Here is a 16,193-nt window from a genome sequence, read left to right as displayed (position 1 = left end):
GATAGCAGAGTTTAGTGCTGAACTTTACCTGCAAAAATGTACTATCTTCTGAATGCGTCTCATAAATTTAGTATTTATAACAGACATAAGTTTATTACAAGTTAAATATATCAATTCAAGTTTTTGTCCAGATGGAATGTTTTCGCGCTGGGTCAACAAATTGATAAGAACTGTTCGCAACCAATTAACAAGATCTTATTTAAATTCAAGCAGTCAAAGTTCAGAACACGAATTAGTAGGAAATAAAGACCATTGACAACTAAATACACAGTATACTATTGTGTAACCAAAGTAACTTGTTGAAAGAAAACGTCATGAGTTATCCAACCCCACGTCAAACAAAATTCCTGGGACGCACTTCTAAGTGGATGTAAATTCCCTCACAATGACATTCTTAGTCGAAAAAGTATAGAAATATCCATACCAATTTTGGTATCGGAACCGCTACAAAATTATTGGCTTCTTGACAACACTAATTTGTAGTATTCATGGAGCATTTACATACATATGTAATAAAATACGTGATTTTTTTATTGAAACTCTCTTCAAGTGAGATGAAGTAATAAAAAAAATTAATTGATTTATGTGAAAATAAAGTATATAATTAAGAAATGCATAAATTAAGGCTCTTAAAACACACACATATATAAATATATAATTTGGAAGTACGTAGAGATCGATAAATCAATGGATAAATTATTATACATTATATATTAGATATGATGACTAAGAGGAAAGTTGATATATTTTTTGGTGGATTTTACTTTCATATTTGTTGTATAATCAATTTGTAGCAAAGTCATGCTCAAATTATATACGTCGGGTTACTAACCAATGATTGTCGTAAAAAGGTTGTGGACAAAATCGTGTGGATAATATCGTTGCGTGGTAAAATAGTGGTATTCATTATCATTCTGGCTAGTATAATCATGAAGCAACATCCTCGTAAGTAATATGATTGTGAATAATTAAAATGCAAGACAATATTATAACGTGTAATTTCCTTGCAATTCATATTATATTCGGAGGATTGAATTATTTAATAATGAAGAGACATACCCTGAAAGAGAAACTTGAAGGGACCCTCTTTTATTACTGTTCCAGAATTTCACCCATTATAGTTTAGCCTCTGGTTTGCTACAAGATGTCCCTGGACGAATGGCTAGTGATGTCCTCTGCTAGTCACAAATCCACTTTAAACGGGAAGCTATCTTGACAAAGATCCTACATGTTATTTATGCGGCCAAAACTTACAAAAATAACGTACCCATGCGGTTGGAGAAACTTATAAAGAAGTTGATCGAGGTTTTAGGATATTTTAAAGATGATGATTCATGGGGAGGTTCTATGGATCCTGGGAGCGAACACTGTTTTATATTTCTGTTTTTATCTCTTTAAAAATATTGTTATTGAGTGCATAATTTATTTTGTTTCACCTCCTTTAAAAAAAAAAGACATACCGTGAAAGACCCCATAATACCCCCGGCCCAACTTTAATTAGAGAACGAGGTAAGATTGTAAATCATACGATATGGAGGCTTTAGTATATTAGCAATGTTTAGCTAACATGTTAACTTTTTCAACAAGTCACCCAGTCATGCAGTATTATGGGATATTACAAGAGGTCCTAATCTCTCAGAAAAACAGCGGTGAAAGAATTTAACCTGTTTTGTGCCCCAGCAGTTCAGGCCCTCTACCCGTGGAACCAGTTGTATTTTGGGATATTAAAGAGGTTCCTTGATACTTAGCAAAGCGGTAGCTGGAAAATTTAATTGGCCTTGAGGCCCAGTACTTCACCCGTACAACCTGAGAGCTTGATTTTATTTTTGGATATTAGAAGGGATCCATGATGCTCTAGAAAGTGGCTGCAACGGCATTTTTTTATATTATTCAATAGTTTGATTGTTCAACTATATTATAAATCCAATGAAATTCCACACGATAATATGATCTTGCAATAAAAATTACTCACAATCATATTGCTTCCATTGAGATTACTTCTAAATGATATTACCCAAAATAATTTTGTCTCACAATGATAAAATACACCACGATTTTATTACACAACGATATTAGCACAAACGATTTTGTTCACAAACTTTTTACCATAATCATTTCACCGGACACTGTATATTTGGTATAAAAGTTGTAACAAATACAAGCAGATTATTATACCATTCATGAGCACACCCACTCATATTTACACTTTAAACATAGATTTTTTCTTTCTAGAATTAAAGAAAATAATAACAGATTTGCGAAATAAAAAAAACTGCTGAGGTTACCAACTACAAAAAAAAAAAACACTCTCACGCTTGGAAATATATAACCTTTACAGCTTTAGAGATAACAAAGGCAATTTTGAGCGTGAGCAAGGGTTAGGGCAAAGATAATTTTGTGGAGCTCTTTTCCGATTTAATGAAGAACCCTTTTGTCAAATGACTTTTTTTAGAAGAAAAACAAAATGTTTTTATTTAATTATCAAAAGACATTTTTAATGGAAAATATATGGTCGATTTTTAGTTAAGCAATGGGCAAAGTAGAACTATGCCTCATTGCCCTATGGACCATTTCCTATTATCTGTATTGTCAAAAATCAACCTAAAGATTCAACAACAAACAATACGGGAAATTGGGAAGGGTCCATAGGGTAATGAGGCATAGTTCTACATTGCCCATTGCTTAACTAAAAATTGACCTATTGTTTGTATTTGATTTTAAAAAAAGATCAAGCCTTTTTTTATATAATTTTTTTTTTCTTCTATCTATTGTTAGAGGAACTTTTTTAAAAGGGCAATCCTATTTCTATTTTGAAGGTATTTTTACTAAATATTTTACTCTCATTGTTAATGTATTTAAATTTTACAAAACTATATCCAACTCAGTGCTCAGTTAGGAGCGGAGTATGAGGAAAGCCCCCCTATAACATATCCTGTAGGTTAAATTTGGTAGAATAAAAATATAGTAATTTTGATAGACGACACATTTGCTGAACAAGATCACTAGAGATGTGTAAATTGTCTAAATCTTCGTGAGCGTAAGTCATATGTATATGGTTCTAACTTTAATTGACGACATATCTATTGACAGAAATTACTATACAAAATTTAGTGATTCGTACACAATAGTCTGTTAGAATTTCAAAAAAAGGTAAAAATAATTAATAAGAGCACTAATATCTTGCTAACCATTAGTGGAGCATGAACGCGGACTAAACAAATATATTATCCACAAGGTAGTCTAACAATCTGTAGCTTGGGATGTAACATAAATTTTTCACTGTGCCTGCAATGTGAGTAACATACTTTTATTTTGTATCAAATAATATTATCAGTCAGTTGTATTATTTTACTGCAAGATGGCGCCACTCTCTGCCACAAAGCTACCAAACTAAAATAAATAAGCAATGGGCATGCCCCATTTTCAAAATAGAATGGAATAATTAATAAGTGGGTTCATATCTTCTCTTATAAAACTAAGTTTACACTCACGTATTTTTTTTTCTTTACACAGATTCCTTCTTTAGCAATAAACAATAGCGTTAATTGATAGCATTTTAGACCTGTTAAAAAAAGTCTCAAAAATCAACACAGCAGCCCTGGAGGATAGCAGCTTTACATCAAATACAGACAGCTATGACAATGGTGGAAGGAGAGAAGGAAATAAACAAGAACACAAGCAAGAGTGACTCCGATGTCTATCCTCAATTTTACTCTGAGTCCAGCAAAGACTGATATTTATTATAGTTCCCGAGCAATGTTACTCTATATATCTCTTGAATATAAGCACTAGCAATTAATTTATACTAATATGCTATGGAAAATCAAAAATAATGCTCCAGTTCCCACTAGAACAAGTATAGCACGCTTTTTAGGTCATATTTTATACAACACAACAACAAGATCATTCTTCATATGCAGGCTTAATTATCTCATATTATATTATGTATCATTATTATCGTTGACAATATACTTTAAATAGAAAATGCGATTAGACTTGGTAATCCTTACATACATCTTCTGTAATAGATCTTACAATGACAAGGCATAAGTTTTTAAATTAGGGTGATGGTTTTTTGCCTTCTTTTCTCAAAATAGATTTTTTGTATTAGGAATAGATAAATTTTTAAGTTATAACAGCAGCAACGACCTTTATTTGATTACAATGAAAAGAAAACTCATGCATAAACTATTTTAAAGATCATTCATATATAAATGTAAACATTACAATATATAACATTAGCTTAATATTCTAACGCCTAGCTCTTTATATTCGTTGGGTCATAAACAATGATATTTTTATTATTATTGGATAGTTTATGATAAAAATAGTGGGATGTACTAACATTGGCGGAGCCCTAAACCCTACTACTTTCTACTCATAGTCCAACAAGGCCTTACAATTACAACTCAGCAGCAAATCCTCAAGTTTACCCTCTGTCTTTTATGAGCACACACGAACGTTAAATTAGGTTTTGAATATAATTGAATGTAGTAGAAAAGAACGTTCACTTCTCAGGAGCTAAATAATAATGACAGCTGCGGAAAAGAAAAGTCATTCTTCTGATTATCAATTCCCAAAAAAAAAAAAAAAACTGACTAGCTAAAGAAACACATACGATTGACATCATTAATTGTTACTATGTGTTAGAGAAATGTATCTCTCGGGGCTGGGCCGTTATCCACAAGTGGGGCACGGATCCTTAATAGGTAAGTCGTAGAGAGCGGATCACATATGTAAATATAACCTCTTTTTCTTCCTCTGGGCTGAATATTTCCAAGTTGTAAAATGAATGAAAGATTAGTACGGATCCTATCGTAAAAAAGATGGCTGAGATTCAATATATCAGATAACCGTATTAAAAATAATTTGGATTCTCAAAAGAATCTTAAGGATTTGGATTTATTTTTGTAGTTATCTTATTCTAAAGTTTGCAATAAAAAAATTATAATTTATTTTGTATTTACAAAATTATGTAAATAAGCTACTATTAATAATATCAATTTGAAATCCTTCGATGGCTAACGTTTTTTGCTCAAATTACTTTAAGAACTAAGTTTGATTCAGAATCTACATAAGACTAATCTAAAAATAAATTCAGGGATATGAGCTGTAAAAAGGCAGTACCCTAATGTACTTGCATATCTACAAATACATAAAGAAAACCCTAGAAGCATCACGGAAGATCTCAAACCTGATCAATTACTTAAGCTAATGATAATAATAAACTATGTAAAAACATAGACTGGGTTCAATTATTATAGAAATATCTTTTCCAAAAATCAAACAAAGAAATTCGTGAAGTCGTCATCAGTGATCAAAGAAATATGTTAATTTTTCTCAAATACATAAATATTTATGTACAAGAAGGGAGCACAAGGGATTGTTGAAACCGTAAAGAGTACATAGGTTAAATAAAAAGCATAAAACAATTGTTAAAAAGTGGTAAAATTGAATTCAAAATGGAGGTTGACACGAGAGTAACAAAGTTCAGTATGCGTGTGACTCTATTACTTATTTATTAATACAAATACAGACATTAAATATTTTATTTATTTATTTCGACCAGTGGCAATACACAAAGCCTATAAAAGTTAACTTTTAATCATGGTGATCCATTTATAATACAAATATTAAAATATAATAGACAAAAACATAAAAATACGTGATAGTTCAGAGGAAAAAAACAACAACAGTTGTCTCACAAAAAAAAAAAAAAAATTTACTAAAAATCGCTAGAGGTCAGCTTCACTTCCCTGGCGAAAGCAAAAAGGTATTTTGTTCCAAAGAATAATGGATCTTTAATAGAAACTATGCTTAAAATGTTAATCTTTGGTTTTGGTAGGTAGATGGTGTTTTGTGTGGAACAGATAGCCTTTATTTAGTATCCAGGTCAGGTATATTTAATTGCACGTCTATGGGACAAAGACATACGGCCAAGTCTTTCGATTTTGCATTCGTAGTTCTTGTTATCTCCCACTGAAGGAAAAAACCACCCCAACCTGGCTTGCACCTTTTCCAAGGAATCAATCAAGTAGTTTCTTGAAGGATTCCAGATGTCAAATCCGTACATTAAAATTGGGAGGACATATGTAAGCTTTATATAGTTTTACCATAAATAAAGGGTCGCGAGTTTTGAAGCTTCTTATAATAATTCCCAGGTTACGATTGGCCTTTTTTATAAGGTATTGAATTTGCCTTTTAAATTTCAAATAACGAGAGATGTAGGTTCCTAAGTCCAAGTAATAATCTACCACCTATATAAATATTATTTTTTTATTATGATGGCCTTAGCAATTTTTCCATTAGCCAATTTTTTTAGTCTCCATCAAAGGTTATTTGATGGAGACATGAAACATGATTGATTTCCTGCAGAGACCAAAAAAAGTAACGTAGGCACTATGGGCCCAGGCTTTTCAATATTAAATGTCTACCCTGGTCTATTGTCAACACCACCACATACCAAATTTTAGTCAGACCATTGACTTGGAAAAATGTATCATGGGATGACCCATATATAGGTACATATATATATTAATAAATTATAATATTTTCCCCCTTTCCCAAGATGGCTTAGTGGAAGTGAAGAGAAGGGAAATATGTGGACCACACGTGGAACTACTAATAGATTTACCCGGCAATCTATCATAAGTCTACATATCTTCAATCTACATAAAAATATGTAATGTAAGAGTCCATTCAATGGCTATAACTTTTCTATTCAACTGGGCCTCCTTTATCATTTATGATTCTCTTTTTCAAAGAAGAGAGTTATGTTAAACACAATAAATATTTATTTAAATTAGATTTATGTATCACTTTTATCGTAGGATTTGTATTGTACTTTATGTCTTTATTTAAAGAAATAATATTACCTTTTAAATCCCTTTTAATAAGAATAAAAATGATGCAATACATACTAAGAAATATTTGATATATGATGATTATGTTAGGTTAACATAAAATATATGCATTAGGGTGGTTTCTTTTTTAACTTTTTCAAATTTCGATTACGGGTCGGGGGGGGGAAGTTCTGACGTGGTAGATATGTACCCCATGCAAAATTTTATTTTTCAAGCATCTCATCTTTAGATGGTCGCAATCAAATCTCAGTCAAATTTTGAAAAAAGTATACGTAATGTGTTGTAAAAAGAATTCCATTATTTTTAATTTTCATTATTGTTAATAATCCTTGGCTCCCAAAGTAGTGCGTACATGATGTTTGGACTTGATGATTGCCATTCTTTCATCCACATTTGCGACAATTGGCCTTCCAGAGTGTGGTGCATCTTTGGAATAGGATCGACAAAACAAAAATTGTGCTTGATTGGTTGTTACAATATCAGGACCATAAAAATTATTCACACTTTCTCCCGCCTGGCTTGAGTTTTTGCCTTGTTTGAACAAAAAACTGTAAAACATGGCATATGTTCTCTTTGTTGGTGTCCATCTTTGACCATCCCTCAAACAATATTGAGTCAAAAAATCACAAAACTATCCTGGAACTTTATTTTGTACAAAATTTTATCTTTCTAATGCCATCACGTGTAAACTGATCGCACCTATACAACACGAGATACAAATAGACATGGTAAACAGATAATGTACATTATTACATGAATTTGCTACAAAATATTGATAAAATATCTCTATAGCTATAAAATAATCCTAAGACTTCATTTTTAAAATATCAACAATATAAAAAAAAGAGAAACAAAGGCTAAACTTTCAATGGCAATAAAAAAAAAGACAACTATTCAACTTTTGAGGCGCATAACTTCTTAAACTGTCTATGAATGCATATCAGGCGGAGGAGCAACTTCCTATACTTATTCGAACTTGAAGGGTAGTAGCGAATAAGATCCCTCGCATATTTCCACGATAGACCATCCAGATCAGGGATTTTGATGGTTAATGCTGAAAATCTTGGAGCAGTCCCAATAAAAATAGCTCTCAGTTCTTCTTTTCTGACTGGGTTGCCTTCAGTTAACATCCCAGCTGTTCTACTTTTACACCTCAAGAGAGAAAACTCCAGGGCACGTGTCTTTGTTGGAGCATTAGCGACATTTGATGTGATCTCAAATAATAGCAGAAGAGTTATTCGGAAATCTCTTGTAGTCCAGATATGTTAACGGACATAAATTCATTCATACTACAAAGATTCAGCACAACCCTGTATTAAATAATTTCTCACAATCTCTGCAAAGAGCATTAAAAAATATACATCCTGTGGAGATTTGAAATTGCAAAGTAAAACTTTTTCCATCATTAATTTTCGCAATTGAGCTCTTAATTCTCTTTTTCCATGATATGGGTAGGTTTAAAACTTTTAAAAGCTTGTTGCATATCTCTTCTGCATTTTTCTCAAAATTTGATTCGAAATACATACTCAAATCCTATGCAATGGACATTATATGAAATTCTACGGCTTTCATGAGTGGGTAAAAAAATTTACTATAGTTGAGCATTGACTTGTTACCTAAATGTGAATCGAAACAATATTATTTGATAAAGATAACCATTCCAATTTTCTGGGTTCTACAAAGTTTTTAAAATAAAATTTGAATTGATGCTAAAGATGGAGAACATTTCTCCATATGATTATTTATTTTTAAATCCGTTCCAAGTATAAGCAAAGTATAACACGGACTTGATGAGATCGCGGATCACCACTCAACGTTCGGATGTCGCGTAAGATTAATTAAAACTTTTTGGTATATTTTAGGGGTTATTCTGGCGAGTAGAGAGATTTGGGTATTTTGATTGAAGTTACATAAAATCTATGAAACAATCGATTGAGCCAGATAGATTCCATTCTCATTACTTTCTCGGTCAGCCAGGGAATAGCTGTTGCCTTGTAAATTGTATTAGGAATTATTAAGAATTGATACAGATAAATTCTCTTCTGAAGGTTAAATTTTCCCCAAGAGGAGATTGCCGAATTCACATAATTATCCAGAAACGTCCAGTTCGAAAAAGAGGCTCCGTTTCTGTCCCATCCGATCCCAAGAATTTCAATTGATCTTCTAACAGGATCATCTGGCAATTTGAGATGGATTATGTGGTTCATGAACTGGTTAAAAAGAAAACCCCGACAATATAACGTATTTAATTACATGATAAACCGTATATAAATCACATAACATAAATTTTTGTATAATTTTTTAAAAACTTCCATCCATTTTTAACTCGTAAATCTCAATTAAAATGCTTAAAAATACGTGTATGAGCATTGATAACAAATAAGTGGTTTGTTTCGAATAATAAATATTAAGGACAAGAGTTTGGGATGTCAATAAAATATAATTTGTTATTCTTATAGAAATAACATTAATTTTTTATCCTTGGTAAAAATGTCTATGAAATATTTACTACTTTATGCCCAAAGGAAAAACAAAGGAGCTACTTTTAAGCAAAATAGTTAATTAAATGCACTAAACTTCGATTTAAACTCGCTAAATATACGAATAAATCCTAAACAAGGCATTATCAAGATTAATAAAGAATTTTTCATTATATGTTTTATGAGCATGCTGCAAAAAATGACAATAAATTGTATATTTAAAGATATAAGAAGCACTTTTATAAATCTGGGGTGTATAATATCCCAGTTTACTATCGGAAGGTTTAAAAAAAATGTAAGTAAATATTAATATTACTAAAGAACGGTTGGTCTGTACTTTTGTCTGTTTGTCGATACCTAATAACTCCAATCTATGCCAGATACTCCCAGTTGTTTCATCCCTAAAAAATTTAATAAAGCATTATTAATTATTTCATAGTATAATTTTGATAGACCATTTTCTAACATACAAAAAGTTTAAAAAAGTTTATTATTTAATCTTCTTGCTCCATTTTATAAAATAGCATTACAAATAATTTTTACAGTAAAAAAAAAAATTCTCAAAATGATTTTATGGAAAAAAAAAATTAAATCTTTATTGACTACATAAATACTTATGTTTCTATTCAAATTTTAATCAAGTTGTCCCTGAGACCTAAAGACGACATTGTAGAACAATTAAACTTAGCATTTACAGAGTGAGGATCTAAAACTTGCAGATGTGGCATGACACATTTACAAAAAAACAAACGTAATTTGTATTCAATTCAGAAAAGACAACTCAAGACCAATATGTGATATGTTTAAATAATATATTTATCTATATCCCTTATATATCCTTCTTCACAAGTTAAAAGCTTTGACTCCCCGGAGAATAGATAACAGATCTTGACAATGAAGACCGTGTCCATAACATACCACGCTGTAATGATGCTCAGAGCGAATCCAAATTTGGATTGAGAGGCGTGACCAACATTTTTCTACTAGATGTCTCAAACTACAAAGACCAGAGTGGTTGAGGTCAGGGCTGGAAGAAGGCCACATAGAGGCAGGCCATAAGTCACCCATATTTTTGCTGTAGACGTTTAGGTTATTCTTGCCTGTATAGGTCTCTAATTGATGTTGAATGCATTCCAGATGGAGATACCAACAGTCTCTGAAGCCTTATCAGCAAATTGTAATTAAATCCTACTGGAATTACTCTTTATGAATTTTTCTAGCCAGATGACAACATACTTTTCTACATGTGTTGTAATCCAAATTCAAAAAAGTTGAAAAACATGCCATCCTAACGTACATTTAAATGTATATTTGACCGCCCTAGTTAGTATGCCATTATTTTATGAATAAATACCTCTTTTAAAAATATATATTTATACGTACAAAGAAGCATTCTTCCATAGCTATTTTTTTCTTCATAAAATGTACAATGTACATACATACATACTATTTGGAAGAAGAAACAGGCGGAGGTCGGAGTCAATGAAGCACAATAAATCCTTTCATATCTTACAATAGAATTTTGGGATCAAGGATATTATGATATTTTAGCTTTTTTTTTTAAATAAAATAAAAGATATCAATTTTACAATAGAAGTTTAACCTAATGAAGAAGAAAAAATACTTTTGGGATGGAACTCAGAAATTTAATTTCAGTAACATGTTGGATGAACTTTGACGAATGAGTAGGGTTGAAAATTGTAAGTATTTTTGGTGTGTGAAATAAACATATACCGAAAATTGACATGGTTGAAACGAAAATTGAAAAGACTAATGGATTAGCGAACAAGCATATTTTACATATTTTGAATTAAAAAATTCAAAGGAAACATCATGTTCAACAAAGAAATTTAAATAATAAGGAAGGGGCAGGAAAAAATAATATGAATTGAATTTGAGGGTATTAAGATACCTTTCTAAAGAGAGGACCTGAAAACAAATCTTCCAAAGCTACTCCCGCTACTCAAAGGCAAGAAATCTACATATTAACGACCTATAAGAGTTAAGAGACAGTCAATGTCTACAGACATACAGAATTCATTCCTTTGAGTAGTGGGTGATCTTTGGAATACTTTTTTTTTTTGTGGATTCTAGTTACTTTTTTTTTCTATAATTTTCTTCCAAAAATTTATTTTTTTGTAAACAGGTGTGGATTTTTGATTCTTTTTTCAAAAAGTTTAATTTTTTACGGGTAGTTGTGAATCTTGTAATTTTTGAAAAATTTTGTGAACAGCTGTAGATTTTTGAATTTTTGGGGATAATTGTGGATTCTTGTAATTTTTATTTTAAATTTAATTTTTAAAATTTTTTGTCAACAGCTGTAGATTTTTGATTTTTTTTTCAAAATAATTGTGGATTCCTGTAATTTTTTTATTTTTTGTGATTAGCTGTAGATTTTGGAATTTTTTTACCCAAAAAATTTAATTTTTTGGGTATAATTGTGGATCCTTGTAAAAAAAAATTTGTAATTTTTTGTAAACAGCTGTAAATTTTTGAATTTTTTTTCCAAAAATTTAATTTTTTGGTGAATAGTTGTATATTCTTGTAATTTAAGAAAAAACAATAATTTTGAAATTTTTCGTCAACAGCTGTAGATTTTTGAATTTTTTTTTCCAAAAAATTTAATTTTTTGGGGATACTCGTGGATTCCTGTATATTTTTTCTTTTTTAAATTAATTTTTTGTGGACCACAGTAGATTTTGGAATTTTTTTTTCCAAAAAATTTTATTTTTGTGGATAGTTGTGTATCCTTGTAATTTAAAAAAAAAACATTAATTTTTGAAAAAAAAATTCACTTTTTTTGAACAACTGTACATTTTTGAATATTTTTATCCAATAAATTTAATTTTTTGGGGATCCTTGTGGATTCTTGTAATATAAAAAAAAAAAATCATTTTTTTAGAACAGCTGTAGATTTTTTTATTTTTTGGGAATAGTTGTGTATTCTTGTAATTTAAAATAAAATTGAAATATCATTCCAAATCTATTATACATTTTTTGTGAACAGCTGCATATTGGTGAATTTAAAAAAAAAAAAAAAAAATATTTTGGAAATAGTAGTGAATTCTTGTAATCTTTTTTCGACAAAATTTGATATTTGAAACTTAATTTTTCAAAATAACCCTTGTTTCCATGGTCGTTTGTTTACAAGAGACACAAAATCTCTCCGCCATCTTGTAGAAATAAACGTTAATGAATTTATTCATGTCCTAATTGATGAGATATTTTCAAGAGCGTTGAACTGAATTGAATGCAAGTAAGCGAATCTAACAAAAGTATCATTTTGAAGGCTATTTATATGTTATTTTGGAGTGGCTCCTTGGACAAACATGTGTGTTATAGCATGAAGTATTTCAATGCTGGTTTCGGATGAAGTTGTTGAGAACTTCACATAAATAAAGTATTTAGTAATATACATAAAATATATTTTTTGAAAAAGCTTTTGGCATTGAGGATGAACATTTTATCATATGTTGTTCATCCTCAATATTTTCCTATTTTTTATTAGTATTATTTTTCCCTTAATAATGACGCTGCATGTTGTTACGTTTTTATTATCATATGTAGGGAAGACCGGGGCAGTTACACCATTTTTTGCAAGGTTTTTTTTGTTTTTTTGCTTTAAAATTTCCCAACTTTTATATAATGTGACCAGTGATGGGTAAGTTAACTGATCTTTTTAGCTAGTTAAGTTAAAGTTAATTATTATTTTATTTTTTAATATCTAGGTGAGTTAAACTTAATGTCGATTTCTATGAAAATTAACTAGTTCAGTTGAAGTTAATTTCGAGTTTAATTTTTTTAATTAATTAAGTTTAAGTTAATTAACTTTAGAGTACTTGAAGTTAAATTAGCTCAACCAACCTTGGTTAAGTTAAAATTAATTTCGATATTAAAAAATAACTATTTAAGTTAGTCCATTGAGAGATTTATCAAGGCTTTATAATAAAGATTATTCTGTCAGGCTCTATATCTGAGATTAAACCTACTTCTAATTGAATGATGAAGAAAAAAATACAGATTCAATCTCCAACAACTTCAATTTTGAAGCGAAAAAGCAATGTCAGAGAAATTAACTAATTAAATGGAGGTCAAAGAGAACTAAAATTTTCGATTTTTGAGTTTTTATGTAAGTTTAAAGTATATGTAATATTATAAAAATATCGTACGTAATATAAAAACGATTTGGTGTGGAATGCCCCAGTTCCAAAGTGTAGTAAAACAGATAGTATCGACACAGTGTTTAACTAAATTATCGAAGAACTAACGGTTCCTTAAAGACAGTTTTTTAGTATTTCAAATTAGAATAACAAAATGAATTTAACTTTAACTAATTAACTTAATCAAATTAAGTTAATTAGTTAAGATAATGCAGTTTAAAAAATTAAATAATTAGGTTAAAAGTTAATTTTGATAAAAATAAAATTAACTAGTTAAATTAAAAGTTTATTAAATTAACTGATTAACTTATCTAAGTTAAGCTATGTTGCATTAACTTACCCACCTCTGGATGTGACTAATTAGTTTTTTCTTCTTTTTTAATTGCATGAGAAGTAGTATGATTTTTATAAAGGGTCCTTTTTGGTCCCTTTTCTTGATAAAGGGGTTTCTTGATACATATCTTAGGGTTATTTCAAATGATGAAATTTGGGGGGGAGGGGGTTAGCAGTCTTAATTTTTAGGAGTTGATAATCTGAAGAATGAATTTTCTTTTCCTAAGCTGTTTCATAACTATTTAACTCCTGATTAGTGAATGTTATTTTCTGCTACATTCAATTATATTCAAAACCCCAATTGAACATTCTTGTGTGCCCATAAGAGTAGCATTAAGGATTGTTATGAAGTTATAAATAAAAGTCTTTTTTCGACTCAGAGTAGAATTGGGAATGGACATCAGAGTAATTCTTACCAATTTCCTTTGTTTTTTCTTTCTCTCCCTCCTCTCTCGCCTCAGCTGATTGTAGCGGATTTAATTAATATAAGCTTCTCTCATCCAAAATATTGATCAAATTATCAGGGTTACCATGTTTGTTTTTTAACATGCCCAAAATACACAGGGTTTTTACCATTGGTTATGCCAATAAATAGTTTTTCCATAAATTGCACATAAATGCAACTCGTTAGATTTGGCAACCGTACCTGTGGCCAGAGATCCTTGATAGTGTTAAAAAAAATTTGAATTATAAATTAATTAAATTAGACTAACTAATATTTTTTTGATGATTAAACAACTAGAATTTCATGATGATGAAACATTACATTATAGTCGATTAAGATTTAACACGATTTGCATTATATTGCATTATAACAAAATAATGTGTCTCAAAAATCCACTCTTACCCTCTAAAATAGTTTTATTTAATATCTTGAAGAAAAGTTAACAAAAAGTATTAATTTTTTTTTAATAAACGCCATATATACAGGGTGCAGTTTTACAATTATGAAATTTTTTAATATGGTTTTTCTTAGAACCCCTTAGTTGTACATCTTTAAAAACCAGTTTATCAGATTCAGCACACAATTTTGTATAAGTTCTGTTTACAAAACGTCGAAAATGTCCTCCGAATACGACCGTAGAGCAGCCATCATTATCACCCTCCGTGCAGGCCGTGCGCCCAAAGAGATGATCGACTTTTTCAAATTATCCTCTGCCACCGTATACAAAATCGCAAAGGAGTTTTTCAAGTTGTAGCCGGAAGACAATATCTCTACTAGCTAGACGGCACACCTGCTCATACCAGCCATATGGTACAAAATTGACTTTTGGACAATTTGGGGATGTTCTGGTCTAAGGAAATGTGGCCCCCTAGCTCCCCGGACTACAATCTTGGGACTATTTCGTGCTGGCCGTCTTGGAGAGGGAGTCTAACAAGACTGCTCAAAGATCACCTGATCAAGGCGTGCAGCAAGTTCTGCGCCAGGTTGGAGGCTGTGGTTGAGGCTGAGGATGGTTGGATTGAATGATTAGGTTTATGGAGGGTCCTTACGTTTGTATATATATAAAAGGATTTGTAAATATTTCTACTAATTCAAGAAATAAAAAGGTTTATGCCCTGCTCTCGAAAATTCCTAATTGTAAAACCCCACCCTGTACATACATATATTATTACTACTATACAGTCACAAGAAACGTTAAAAAAAGTCCACACTTTATATAAATAAAGTAATCACAAAAACAAACTTAACTTAAAAAACATTATCAAAAATAGAATCTAACAAATATGTTAAAGTTTTGATTAAGCCAATGTAGGAAAGAGTGACTATTGCAACCGTATTCGTAGTCTTCCCTACAATTCATGTTCAAGTAATAAGTTACGTGAATTCTTGTTTAGTACATATATAAAATACGAAAAAAAAAAAAGAGGATAGGAATGAGTTTTCATTATATAGACAATCTATACCAAATATATATTCATGCTTGAAGGATTTTTGTTAAACACCGTTTCACCATGCAAGTTTCAGGGTCAAGCCTATCCTCCCGTTCTTTTACAATAATTTGTTAAGTAATAAAAAACCCGTAATTGTCGGATTAAATGGACTAGTGTTGTCAGGATGAGGGCCGGTGATGATTTATTTATTTTTGTATTACTATAATTTATTTTCAACCAAAAGAGACAAGTATAATCCTTATCAATAAAGAAGGAAATAAGATATGCATACAAACAGTAAAAAACAAGTAAGCCCACACACAAAAAAAGGTGTTTTTACAAATTCATTCATTTACATTGGGAAGCTTCTAAACCTGTACAAAATTAGGGAAATTTTAGTTATTAATGTGGTAATTTAATTATGACACGGTCTTAAATAAAAGTAAAATGTCCTTTTTTTTCTCGTCTCTTCGTAACTTTGT

The 16,193-nt window shown here is 30.5% G+C and overlaps 1 long non-coding RNA gene across 1 annotated transcript; it reads left to right on the top strand.

Moving 5' to 3' along the window:
* Positions 1–866: 866 nt before the first annotated feature.
* Positions 867–3,915, top strand: LOC121120169 (uncharacterized). The gene is made up of 3 exons (XR_005864924.2): positions 867–3,292; positions 3,359–3,449; positions 3,514–3,915. It is a non-coding gene; the product is annotated as an uncharacterized lncRNA (long non-coding RNA).
* The last annotated feature ends 12,278 nt before the right edge of the window (positions 3,916–16,193 follow it).

The sequence above is a fragment of the Lepeophtheirus salmonis genome, chromosome 6 (assembly GCF_016086655.4).
Source record: "Lepeophtheirus salmonis chromosome 6, UVic_Lsal_1.4, whole genome shotgun sequence".
Classification (NCBI taxonomy): Eukaryota; Metazoa; Arthropoda; class Copepoda; order Siphonostomatoida; family Caligidae; genus Lepeophtheirus; species Lepeophtheirus salmonis.
The sequence above is the reverse complement of the archived record's forward strand: the minus strand, read 5'-3'. Positions and strand labels throughout refer to the sequence as shown.